Source organism: Rhinolophus sinicus, chromosome 8 (assembly GCF_057876585.1).
Source record: "Rhinolophus sinicus isolate RSI-liver-muscle chromosome 8, RSI-T2T, whole genome shotgun sequence".
NCBI lineage: Eukaryota > Metazoa > Chordata > Mammalia > Chiroptera > Rhinolophidae > Rhinolophus > Rhinolophus sinicus.
Window position 1 is genome coordinate 62,436,905 of NC_142508.1, and position 13,179 is coordinate 62,450,083.

Here is a 13,179-nt window from a genome sequence, read left to right on the forward strand (position 1 = left end):
TACAGTTATTAGTAAAACAAGAGTAATACCAGATGGAAAAAAATTATTCAAATACCAATCAATACCCATTCCCCCAATTCAGATCATATAAGCCTATATTTAACCACCACTATGAAACATATTTTGGAACTCACAATATATCCTCCAGTCAAAACAAACTGGCATTCTAACTTTTAGATCTCAAATATAACTCAATCAGATCCAGTAGGGCAAAATGAATCTGGAATTTTAAATGATTAACTACCTGTAGTTTTGTGTAAAATTCATAGATAATAAAAGGCAGACATTTAGAAATCATCTCCCCAATATTTTCAGTGTAGATACTTAATATAAAATGTCCATCACATTGAATGAAACACCACGAAGCCAACTTCATTACACCTTCCATTTACCCTGCATGTATAATTAAACTCAATAAAATAAAGAACGTATAATGAAATCTTTCCACAATGTTAGCAGGTCACCCTCAAATAACTTGACCTACACGTGGCTTGCGTAGCCAACTCAACCTATCATTCACAAATCAATCTTCCTCTCTTCTCTCCCCATAATAGTCCATACACAACAACTAGAGAAAAACAAATCCAGTAATAAAGAACAAAAAGTCCCTACTACACATTCAGGCAATTCAAGTGAAAAGCTGATAGTAGTCTTAAATATTACACTTTTTATAAAACATTCAGGGGAAACAAACAAAGAAACATACCGATTCTATCAAGAGACATTCCAGATAGCAAAAAGTTTCAGGTGAAAGAGAGTATTAGATTAATTATTACTTAAATAGTAATTCCTCATTTAATTTTAAAGAATATAAACCACTATGTTTTATATGCTGATGAGATTTAACCACTCATTATTTACAGAGCAAAGTTTGGTTCATCTAGATCCAGCATCTATAAAATTGTAAACTGACATGATAGATTTATACCATATTCCTTTCCCTGGTCAATTAACTGAGCTCTTGTCCTGTTCTACAGGCATGGAATATCTTCTATATCTCACAGTACTAACTTTTAAATTCTGAGTCATTGTTCACGAAAGGACATCACTGAAAATCCCAGAATAAAGAGCTCTGAAAACCTTCTCCTCCATAAAAGCAATGAGAACACTAGCAGAAACTGCCAGAATCAAATTTTTTCAGAATGCTAGAAATTAACCAAAGGCTTACAGGGAATGATTGTTCAAGAAAAACAGTCAAATCTCCATAATAACAATGAGCTTTGCTGCATTTTAATTTGCCGTATGCCCATCTGCCCATCCCCTGCTCCACAGGAGTCTCGAAAAACAACAGCCACAATCAAGTCTGGCAGTCCAATAAGCTGGAATTCTTTCAAAGCACCATTCCCAGAGAAAGGTCATTATTGGACATGACAGACTCCACATGTAAGGCTGTCATTATGTGAACTTACTCAGAGCTCACCAGTACAAAAGCATTTTCCTCAAGAGAATTGTCAGAAACAACCAGAGACAATTGTTGAACATAAGTCTTAAACATAACTCTTAAAACTCAACAATAAGAAAGCAACCCAATTAAAAAACAAGAAAAAGATCTGAACAGATGCCTTACCAAAGAAGACATACAGATGGCAAAAAAAGCATATGCTCAACATTATAATGCATTAGGGAATTGCAAATTAAACAATGAGATGGAACTACACACCTATTAGAATGCCAAAAATCCAAAACACTGACAATACCAAATGCCGGCAAGTATGTAGAGCAACAGGAATGTTCATCTTTCATCATACTTTATTGAGATAGAGTAAACATTTTCTTAAGATCAGGAATAAGGCAAAGATGTACCCTCTTACTTCTATTAAGGTCCTAGACAGTGCAATAAAGAAAATTAATTAACAATAAAATAATAAATAAAATTAAAGCCATACGTATTGGAACAAAAGAAGTAAAACATTACAAATGTTGGAACAACAAGAACTGCCATTCATTGCATTTTGGAAGACAGTTTGGCAGTTTTTCTTTTTTACAAACCTCAACATACTATACAATCCAGCATTTTGTAAATGTAAGCTAATAGTGAATTTTATCAAGGTCACAAGATTTTATATTAATATACAAGAATCAATTTCATTCTTAAATACTAGCAATTGGCAAAAGAAAAATAAAATTAATGGAAAAAAACAAAAATTACAATGTTATCAAGAAACATGAATTACTCTGGGACAACTTTAATAAAATTTGTGCAAGATCTGTAATGGGAAAAGTACAAACTCTGCTTAGAGAATTTAAAGATGATGCAAGTAAATGAAAAGCGATACCACATATCTAGTTTGGAAGAATCATATTTCTTACTGAGAAAATTGCCCCATTTTCTTCAGGATTGACTGCAGAATGGGACACATATGCCCCAGTGTTTTGTTTTGTTTTAAATTTACATCCCATCAAGCAAGCTTAGTAATTTTCATTTTAAGAATTTTATTGGTAATTGCGGTAAGGAACTAGGTAGTACTAACAAAAGTAATGAAGATATAGAATGTATTAGTTTCCTAAGACAGTGGTGACATATTACCATACATGGGTGGTTTAAAACAAAAGAAATTTATTCTCTCACAATTCTGGAGACTAGAAGTCTGAAATCAAAGTGGCAGCATAGCCATGCTTCCTGTGAAGAATCTAGAAAAGGCTCCCTCCTTCCCTCTTCTAGCTTCTAGTGGTTACAGGCAATACCTACTGTTCTTTGGTTTGGAGCTCACATCTCTGCCTCCATCATTGCAAGGCCAGAAACTTCCCTCCGTGTGTCTGCTCTCTGTGTCTCTATATCCAAATCTCCCCCTTTCTCTTATAAAGACACCAGTCACTCAATCAGGACCCACCCTAATCCAGTATGACCACATGTTAACTTGGATTATATCTACAAAGACCTTATTTCCAAATAAGATCACATTTTTAAATACCAAGTGTTAGGACTTGAGCAAATCTTTTGGGGGCATATTTGGAGCAAAGTCATCTTACACTAGAGAATGTCTCTAAATTTAAGAAGCTATGAAAAATTCTTATATGTAATCCCTATCCCTGTTCTGCAGGTCTGAGTTTCTGGAAGTCCCTTGGGCCTCCTGTTGTCTTTATGTATTTCTGTGGATAGTGCTTTTTAAATGACCCTAGTCCTTTGAACTCCTATAAAGCCCTCTCTTCACAAAAGTTTCTATTCCCAGGTAACAGGCTCGATGGTATAGTTAGACTGAATTCAAATTTTTACTATTTCCTGATACCAGAATGGGGTCTGATATCAATAAATGGGAAACCATTCAAGTACCCTCCAGTTTCAGCTGTGTAATCAATTTGTTAGGGGACCTACAGACTAGGCGATTACCTTTTAACTGAGTTCCTAGGCCATGTAAGAAAGATATCCTTATGGCTTTTCCTCACACCCTACATCCTTATGTGTTCCTCCCTCCGAGACTATTTCATATTGTTTCAAAAATCTAGAAGCCATTGATTTACTTCTGAGAGTAGCACCACTTTGCAAAATACGCATTAGTGAAATTGCTTCCAGGTTATCATGCTTTACATTTTTGCTTGGTATAATATTCCCAAGGGAAACCATACTTTTTAAAAGGAACTTATATGATAATGACTTCATGTAAACAAACCAGTCCTCCCCCAACATTATTTTCTCAATTGGTTCTGATCTATACTCAATTCTAGATTTAATATTGTGTTCTTTTGTAAGTAAAAAAGATTACCTTATTTATCCCTTCCAGGTTCTACCTCCATTTTGTTCTGTCCTTTATATTTTCTTATAAAAATTATTTGAAATGTTCTAATAATATTTTATTCTAAAATAAAACTTCTGTAGACCTATCATACAGCTTAAGAAGTAACACATTACTAAACATAGTTTCAGCACTCTATGAATTCTTCCTCTATGGCATTCTTCCTCTCTTCCCCTTCCACAAGGACATACCACAAATTATCCCCACAACTAATTACTATGTGAAAGCTGATGCTTATGATCCCCATGCATTTTTATATTTTTACTAAATTATATAGTGTTCTATGTATTTTTAAACTTTAATTCTGTATTATACTTATTATAGATTCCTCTGCAATCTTTTTTTGCTCAAAGTATAATTGTGAGATTCATCATATTGATACAGTATTATTTCTGCGCTTCATTATTTTAACAGTTTCTTCACTTTTTCATTCTGAGAACATACAACCATTTTTTTAATCGTTCTACTAATGGACATGGAGTTAATTTCCATGTTTTTGCAATTACAAACAATGCTGTTTGGACAACCGATTAGTGGATCACAACTAGTGGGTTTTTTCCCTTTTTTTCAACTGCTTTATTGAGATATACCACATATATGGTAGTGATATATTCAGATACCATAAAATTCACCCTTTGAAAGTGTACAATTCAGTAATTTTTAGAATATTCACAAAACTGTGCAGCCACCACAAGTATCTAATTCCAGAACATTTTTATCATCCCCAAAAGAAACCCCATAACCACTCCCATTCTCTCTCCGTCTCAGACCCTGGCAACCACTAATCATTCTGATTTGCTTATTCTGTCAATAGATTCATACAATACGTAGCCTTTTGTGACTGGCTTCTTTCACTTAGTATAATGTTTTCAAAGCTCATCTATGTTGAAGCATGTACATTAATTTGACTGCTATGATGCCTTCATGGGTGTATACATATGTCAAAACTTATTAAACTATACATTTAAATATATGCAATTTATTGTATGTTGATTATAATTCAATAAAGCTGTCTCAAAAAAAGGCAAAAGTTCAATAGATATTTGAAGAATATCTATTGAAGAATACCAAAGAAGATATACATATAGCAAATAAGTACATGAAAGATGCTCTACATCATTAGTCATCAGAGAAATGCAATTAAAATTATAATGAGACATCAATACCTACTTACTGGAATAGTTGAATTTTAAACTATTAACAACACCAAGAGTTGATGTGAATGTAGAATAACTAGAACTGCCATATGCTGCTGATAATAAAACGAATGGAGTAGCCACTTTGGAAAAAAGTTTGGCAGTATTTTATGAAGTTAAACATCTACTTACAATATGACCTAGCAGTACCACTCCTAAGTAGTCACCCAGCAAAAATAAAAATCTCTGACCACACAAAGACCTATAGGCAAAAATTTTTAGAGCATTTTATAGCCAAAACCTGGAAACAACCCAAATGTCCATTAACTGGTGAATGAATAAACAAATTGTGGTACATATGTATAATGAAATTCTACTCACACACAAAAAGGGATAAACTACTGATCCATGCAACAACATGGATGAATCTTAAATGTATTAGGCTAAATGAAAGAAGCCAGACACAAAAGGCAGAATACTTCAGGATTCCATTAACATGATGTTCTCAAAATACAAACCTGTAGAGGCAGATATCAGATCAGTGGTTGGCAGGGGATAGGGGTAGGGTCAGAGAATTAATGATAAAGGAGCATGAGAGAACTTTATAGACTTATAGATATACTCTATATCATGGTAGTAGGTCACAACTGTTTACATTTGTCAAAACACATAGAACTATATTCCTAAAAAGAATGAATTTTACCATCTGTAAATTAAGACTCAATAAAACTGACGTGAAAAAAAAAAAAAAGCAGCAGCCAGGAAAAAAAGAGAAGACATATTACACACAGAACAATGAATGACTCCAAATATCTACCTAAAAACAACACAAGACAGAAGACAACACAATATTATAGTGCTAAAAAAGACTAAATTATATATCCAGTTTAAAAATAAATCTTTCAAAAATGAAAGCTAAATAAAAATATTTTCAAGTAAATAAACACTAACAGAATTCATCACCAACAAACCACACTATAAGCAATATTAAAGGAAGTTACTCAAACTGAAGATAAATGAAGAAAACTTGGATCTACAAGAATAGAGCTCCAGAAATGGTAAGACATAGATAAACAGCATTTACTCTCATTTTCTTAATTTCATTAAAACCCACTCACAAAGAAAATGCCAGGCCTAGATGAGGACACCGGTGTATTCTATCAAATATTTACCAAAAGTACCATAAAAGTCTTCACTTAACATTGTTGACAGGTTCTGGGACTTTTAGCAAAAAGATAATACCAATTTTACCATATGCCAGTTGATATAAATAACAGCTAAGTTGCTATGGTATCTCATCAACATTATAATAAAACAAGGTTATTTGACGATCTGCCATAATACCAATTCATACAACTCTTTTAAGAAATAGAGGAGAGTACAACACATTTCAGATCATTTAAAGAAGTCAGCCAGCATAGCCCTCATTCTAAAACCAGACAATCACAAGGAAGCAAAAGCAAAGACCAATCTTCCTTATGAAGGAACACTCTTAAGGAAACAGTTATAAAATTATATTAAAAGTCCTAAGAACAATCAGGTTATACTATGTTCATGGATGAAATGACTGCATATTGTAAAGACGACAGTTCTTCTCAAATTTATCTGTATAGTCAAAGCAATTCCTATCAAAACCCCAAAAGATTTCTCACCGTATTTAATAAATTGATCATGAAATTCCCATGGAGGATCTCAGGGCCAAGAATAACTAAGGCAAAAGAACAATTAAATACAAGACGCAAGGGGAGCAGTTAATTTATTGCACATTGTCTTATTTTAGAGCTAAAGTAATTAAAACACTGTGCTATATGTGCAGGGCTAGACAGACTAGAAGAGCTCAACAACAAAAGCAAACATAAGGGAACCATATGGGACAAACATTACATATCCATTCAGTGAGGAAAGGATGTTCTAATCCAGGAGTTGACAAACTTTTTCGGTAAAGGACCAGACAGTAATATATAGGACCATATAGTCTCTGCTACAACTACCCAACTCTGACATTGTAACACAAAAGCAGCCAGACAACAAGTAAACAAATGGAGGTGGCTGTGTTCCAACATAATTTTATTTACAAAAACAGATGGTGGGCCAGATTTGGCCCATGGACCATGGTTTTCCAAATAGCAACAGAACAATGAAACCCCAATAAACTTTAATTAAAGCCATTCCTCACATCATACACAAAACTAAGTTTCAGGTGAACTAAAGTTCTAATGTGAAAAAATAATGCATGAAATAGTTCAGAAGACAACTGTAGATTATATTCAGGACATGCTAGTAGAACCTCACAATAAAATTATTTTAATATAAAACATTTAAACAATTAAGGCACATAAATTATTTTAACTCTTCACATTGATCAAGAACTTTTATGTTAAGTCAAAAAGACCCTGAATACAAAATCTTGTCAATTTACTTATGTACCCATGTGCCCATATACTACCCTCATCTGTAAATGACCTTCCTATAACTTCAGAAAGCATTTCAGTGATTGCCCTGAAATTCTAAAACCAGCGCTCATTTGAAAGTTTTGCTACTGATACAACTGCTTCAGCCTTCTCAATCCCCCTTCCTTCAGAACTACAACTCTTAAAACAACCAGATATTAAATGACACAACCATTTTTTAAAAAGCAAAACACTTAGCTGGTTTTGCTGCTTAAATCTTTCTACTTTTAAAAAAATAGAAATAAGCTTGTAGAATTGGACTGGGGTCCTATGGATATCTATACTTCAAAGTAGACTCTAAAACTCCCTGAATTGATATAAATGTTTTGTATGTGTCATACTCTACACAAAAGCTCCAGGGTTTTTCTTTCTTCTTCAAAGGGATTATGACCCTCCAAAACGTTAAGAACCTCTTTCTAGAAGCTGGACACGTAGAAAAATCAAGTTGAAATAGCAAATTGGCAAGAAAATACAGGATTTTTGTAGTCAGTAGACAAGAGATGTAGGCAAGCTGTCTGTTTATACCATAAAACTCCTGAAATGGTCCTGAATCTCAATTTGAAATTAAATACGGGGGCTGGGGCGGGGAGTCATATCACAATAGACATGGAATCTAAAGGTTAGATAAGAGGTTTTTCAATCAGTGGTTGCTTTTATGTTCGGATCAAGCCTCAGTTTGTACTCCAACAGACCTATTGGCTTTATTCTGTTTTAAGGACTGGACAGTATTCATTACCCCAATATAAAACGTATGTTATCAACAGGGTCCAACCAAGAACAAAATAATCACGTTTTCCATATGAATCCTCATTCAGAGTCTGCAACTGCACAATAGTAACTTACATTTCTGTAGCTCTTTATAAAGCGCTTTCACTTGCTGCTTTCCACGTGACCTTCACTGTGTCCCAGGTGGGAAGTGTAGGGCAGCAGCATCTTCTTCCTTGATAAAGAACGTTCTGGACTCAGTTTGTGCGGTTTGGGACGCTCACCGAGTTGCTCAGGAGACATTTTTCCACACTGCCACGTGCAAGCGGAAAGTTTCTGATGGTGTTGGTGATGGAGACGAGGGCATAATTAGGAAACGGATCAGTAGGGAGTAAAATATACGTGGGGGAGTGTAAGCAAGTAGGAGCTGAAGTGTTGCTTCTGGAGAAGGTAGGAAGCTGAGGAGACACTGTGAAAGAAGAGGGAAGACAGCGTCAGAAGGAACCTTCCTTCAGGGGCGACAGAAGGGAGGCAGGAGTGCCGTCTCTGAGGGAAGCACCTAAAGGCTGCGAGTAGGCGAGCAGAGGGCCTGCCTCAGGTGAGTGAAGCAGCCCGGGCGAAGTCCCCCATCTCGAGGCGACCTGCTGGACTGAATGCCCTTCCACCTCTGATCGCTCTTTCCGTCATTCTCCCCTTAAAGTCGCTCACCGTCAAGAATGCTGGCTCGCGCAGAAGCCCAGCTGCGCTCCGCACCTCGCGGACTCTACGCGCCACGAATTCAAATACTAGTTCCAGAGCCTCGCGAGACAACGTTGCCAAGACGACGGCTTCCGGGTGGGCGGGTCGAGGTGACTGACGGCAGGAAGGCGAGTCTCCGCGGGAAAAGCATCGTTGCTAGATGGACGAGGCGTATTTAGGCGGCTGAAGCGGTTTCCTCAAGAGTGACCGCGGGTCTGTGCTGGGGGACAGCCACCAGCCTCCGTTTCCTTTATCCTTCTCTCTCACCACACGCTTTTCCTGTCCAGTTATAAAGTTCAAGTTGTTTTTCTAAGGTAAGCGTGTGGTAACACGACCGTCCTAGTTATCATCACCCCTGGTTATAAAGGCATTACAGAAATTCTGGTCCTCTTTGTCACACCCGGAGCGGGTAGTAAAAACAAACAAAGAAGCGAAAATTTGTACCTTTAAACATTCAGTAACTTCTTACCATGTGATTTTTTTTTTTTTTTTTTTTTTTTTTTTTTTTTTTTTTTTTTTTTTTACTGCACTGTACACATTTTGTAGTCTCGAATGACCGGCTGCAATTTGACTTACGATTAAATTTAAAATTCTGGTTCTTTCTGACCGCCAAATTCCATCTGAACCTGGTCATGGGCAAAGACCTGAATTTTTAAATTTTCTGTAGTCTCAAAGCTTCTCTGATTTAACGTCCTTAATCTCTCATAAATCAGAAGGCAAATGGTAAGATGGGCAAGTGCTTTGAGCCCAAACCATTCCAAGCATCAAATTAATTGGGCTGAATCTCCTCGTTTCGTGAAGAAAATCAGTTTAATCTAAAATTGTTGAAACCAGATAATGCTAATCATGGCTACTTTGGTTCAGTGTGTATGGCATTTGATGATGATGGTCCCACATAAGTCTATCTTATTTAGGAAAAAAAGTATAAACGTTGAGGTAATAGGGGAGAAATAAGGCTTTCTACAGACAGATAATTCTTTTTAAAAAAAAATCTTACAGCTTGGAAACACATCTTTTAACAACGAAAGTCATTGTTAAATGTTTGTCGCCAAAATCTAAAAGAAAACTTCAGCAAGACTTACCTGCTTATCAAGAAGAATTTCTTCCTCTAGAGTTAAGACAGTGCAGCATTTATGAAAGCTTAGATCTATATGTGTTTAGATTCCTGCCAACCCCTTTCTGAAAATTCCATCTTCAAAACTCCCTGCTAATGAGCACTTTTCCAGCAGCTTGGATGAAACATTCTGAATAACTACCTCAGCCTGAAGGTTAGAAATTTCATTAAATAAAAAATTAAATACATTAGAATACTTAGATATGAAACATTAATGAAATGAGTAATACACTCTTCAGAAGAGAAGGCACTTAAGAAAACACAGGCCACCTGCATTGTGGAGCCATATAACATGATGAGATTTGATAGACAGGCAAGAGATAGAAAAAAACACGGCCAGGATTTCGAAAGAGAACGCTCCATGAGCTGCTTACTGCTTTCGTAGACCATTTGAAACTAAAACTAACTCTCAGCAGAAGCCCAAGAGGCCGTAGAGATGAACCAGAGCATCCTTTAGATGTCAGTATTGTACTGAACAAAGTCAGATGCATTGTTATTTATCTGGCAGGAACAAAAGAAAAAACAAATGCCTACATTTTACAGGGACTTAGGTCATTAATTTAAAAAATATATAGTGATTTTAGAGGTTAGAAAGCTGAGAAAGGAGACTTGAACCTAAGTTAGATGTACTTGGAAAAAAATGTTCCCTCTGGTAACAGGCATATATTTGACTCTACATTCTATTTCTCTCAATTAGATGTCCTCTCCCTCTTTGCTTCACTGTGTTTTATTTATCTTTCAAAACCCACGTCAAATTTTGGATTTTTTCAATTTTTTGAAAGGTAGCTCATAGTCAACTCTCTTCCTCCAGAGAACCTATAGAATTACAAAATACGCTTCATTTAGCTTTAGGCCGTGTAATGTTTCTTATCATTTATGTCCATGAATGTATCTTACATATAGTTTGCCACATCCACTGGATTCTAAACTACTTAGAATCATATACACCACTGTACCTGACAGAATGACTTGAACATGGTAAACATAATTTTGATGTAAAAATGCCTAAGTTAAGGTTAATGTTAAATATAGTTGGTAGCTGTATTAGTTGGCTTGGACTGCCATAACAAAATACTACACACTGGGTGGATTAAACAACAGAAATTTATTTTCTCACAATTCTAGATGCTAGGAAGTCCAAGATCAAGGTGTTGGCAGGGTTGATTTCATTCTGAGGCCTCTCTCCTTGGCTTATAAATGGCCATGTTCTGCCTTTGTCTTCATATGATCTTTCCTATATGCATGTACACATCTGTATCCAAATATCTTCTTCTTATAAGGACACCACTGGATTAGGGCACATCGTAAAGACCTCGTTTAACTTAATTACCTCTTTAAAGACCGTCTCTCCAAATATAGTTGCATTCTGGCATACCAAGGGATTAGTACTTAAACCTATGAATTTTAGGGGAGAGTGACACAATTCAGCCCATCAATAGCCAACACTCAAAAAGCAGAACTTATTGAGAACATTATTACGACTGAGAGTCATCATTAGAACTCTCATCTTTAGATTTACAGATAACATAAATGTGTAAATGAAATTAGTGTAATATAATAGGGAGTGGTAGAGACTGTGGTGAATCAGAATATTTGCCCAGACGAAAGATTTTCAAATTCAAGTTTGTAACAAACAAAACACACCCCAAAACAATGCTAGGCCATCCAAGTAAAACAAACAGGCTGATTGGTTTTAGCTCACAAGACATTGGTTTGCAAAAACCACCAAAACATTATTTCATTTGGAATCTATAACCTCATATGGTGGGTATTGGACATATTAAGTATGTTTTTGCATATCCAGAGACATTTTCCCCAAACCCCCTAGGTTCACACATAACTTTTTTATTGAGTACCTACTGTGTTGAAGGAACTATACTAAGTGCCAAACTGAGATTAAAATCCATAAATTTGGCCACATATATCCAAGAGTTACAAGAACATTCTACTTTTGAAATTATTTACTAAATGCATTCTATGCATAATTTAATATTTTTAGTACAGTTTTATCCTGTAAATTAATTAGAACTCATAAAAAAAATCCTTCTCAGATTATGTGCCCTGATAAAGCCAAGCTCTGTGTTCAAGTAAAAGTATAGAGGAAATGAGACATATACAAAAATACATATAGTGCAAAATAAAAGTGAGACCATAAGAGAATTATAGATAACATGTGAGAAATTAGAAGAGAATATTTCTTCCAGCTGGGTGTGTTACTAAATGTGTTTAATACAGTTAAAATTAATCTTTCCCATGGCACTTGGTACTTGTAATATAGCATTAATCAATGTGTTATATGGTAGTTGTATGCATATGTTCATATCTCCCCCAATACACTCTGAAATACACAAGAATGTTTTAGTCTTTATATGCTCCAGTCTAGTGTTGCCCAAATGTATCAGCGTCACGTGAGGAACTTTTTGAAGTTAAATTTTTCTCAACTGTAGCTCTGGAGATTGCAATTTAGTAAGCCTGGAGAGTGGTAGAGAATCTGTATTTTGAAAAGATTCCTCCCACTTAATGATTCTGATTATCAGCCCCATTTGAAACCTTCTGCCCTAGAGCACCTAGTATATAGTATGTTCTCAATAAATTCTTGTCACATTAAATGAGCAAAGCTGTGATTTAGTAAGATTGATAAGACCCCAGTGTGTAGGATGAATTAGAATGGAAGATATGCTAGAGGCAAGGAAATCCTATTACAGATGTCCAGCTAAGAGATCAAGCAGTCCTAAACTAGGGTAGAGGCTATAGAAAAGGAGAGAAATGAATGAGAAATACTGAAAAGGTAGAATCTACAAAATTAGATAAAATTTGATATAATGCACTCATTCCCAAAACACAGTTTGCCTAAGACATACAAAGGGTGTTTATTTAAAAAGCAGCTTGCTGAGCTCCATTTGTGAAATCCTGTTTAGTTAGTCCAGGATGAAGCACAGGAATGTGCATTTTTAACAACCCTCCCCCATGATTTTGATTAAGTTATTTAATCCATTTCAATTTAAGACCTCAATTTAAGAGCACACTGATCTGTTGACCATTGCAAGTGGGGAAGAGGGAAGATTAAAAAATAATTCTGAAGATTAAATCTTGTGTGACAGAGAGGATGATAAACCATTAACAGACACTGAGAATTTGGGTTAGAGGGAAATAAAGTTTATTCATGAAGCTAGTCAGCAAGTAAGAAGAAATGCAGTTTAAGAGCCTGGGAAAGAGATAGAGGGTGAAGAAGAAATTAGAAAACATTTGTGATAATAAAGCTTAGTAAGAGCGGGATCAAAGAAAAGGAAGAGAGTTATGGAGAA

At 35.5% G+C, this 13,179-nt stretch overlaps 1 protein-coding gene across 13 annotated transcripts in view; it reads right to left on the reverse strand.

The window, feature by feature from the left end:
- The window catches only part of PMFBP1 (polyamine modulated factor 1 binding protein 1), a 384,114-nt gene extending 375,311 nt beyond the window's left edge, over positions 1-8,803 (reverse strand). For all 13 annotated transcript variants that reach the window (XR_016022045.1, XR_016022038.1, XR_016022042.1 and 10 more), the window contains exons 1-2: positions 8,731-8,803; positions 8,161-8,491 (exon numbers count right to left, since the gene is read on the reverse strand). The gene's annotated coding sequence lies outside the window, so the exon portion shown is untranslated. The remainder of the gene's footprint in view (positions 1-8,160; positions 8,492-8,730) is intronic.
- Positions 8,804-13,179: the final 4,376 nt, after the last annotated feature.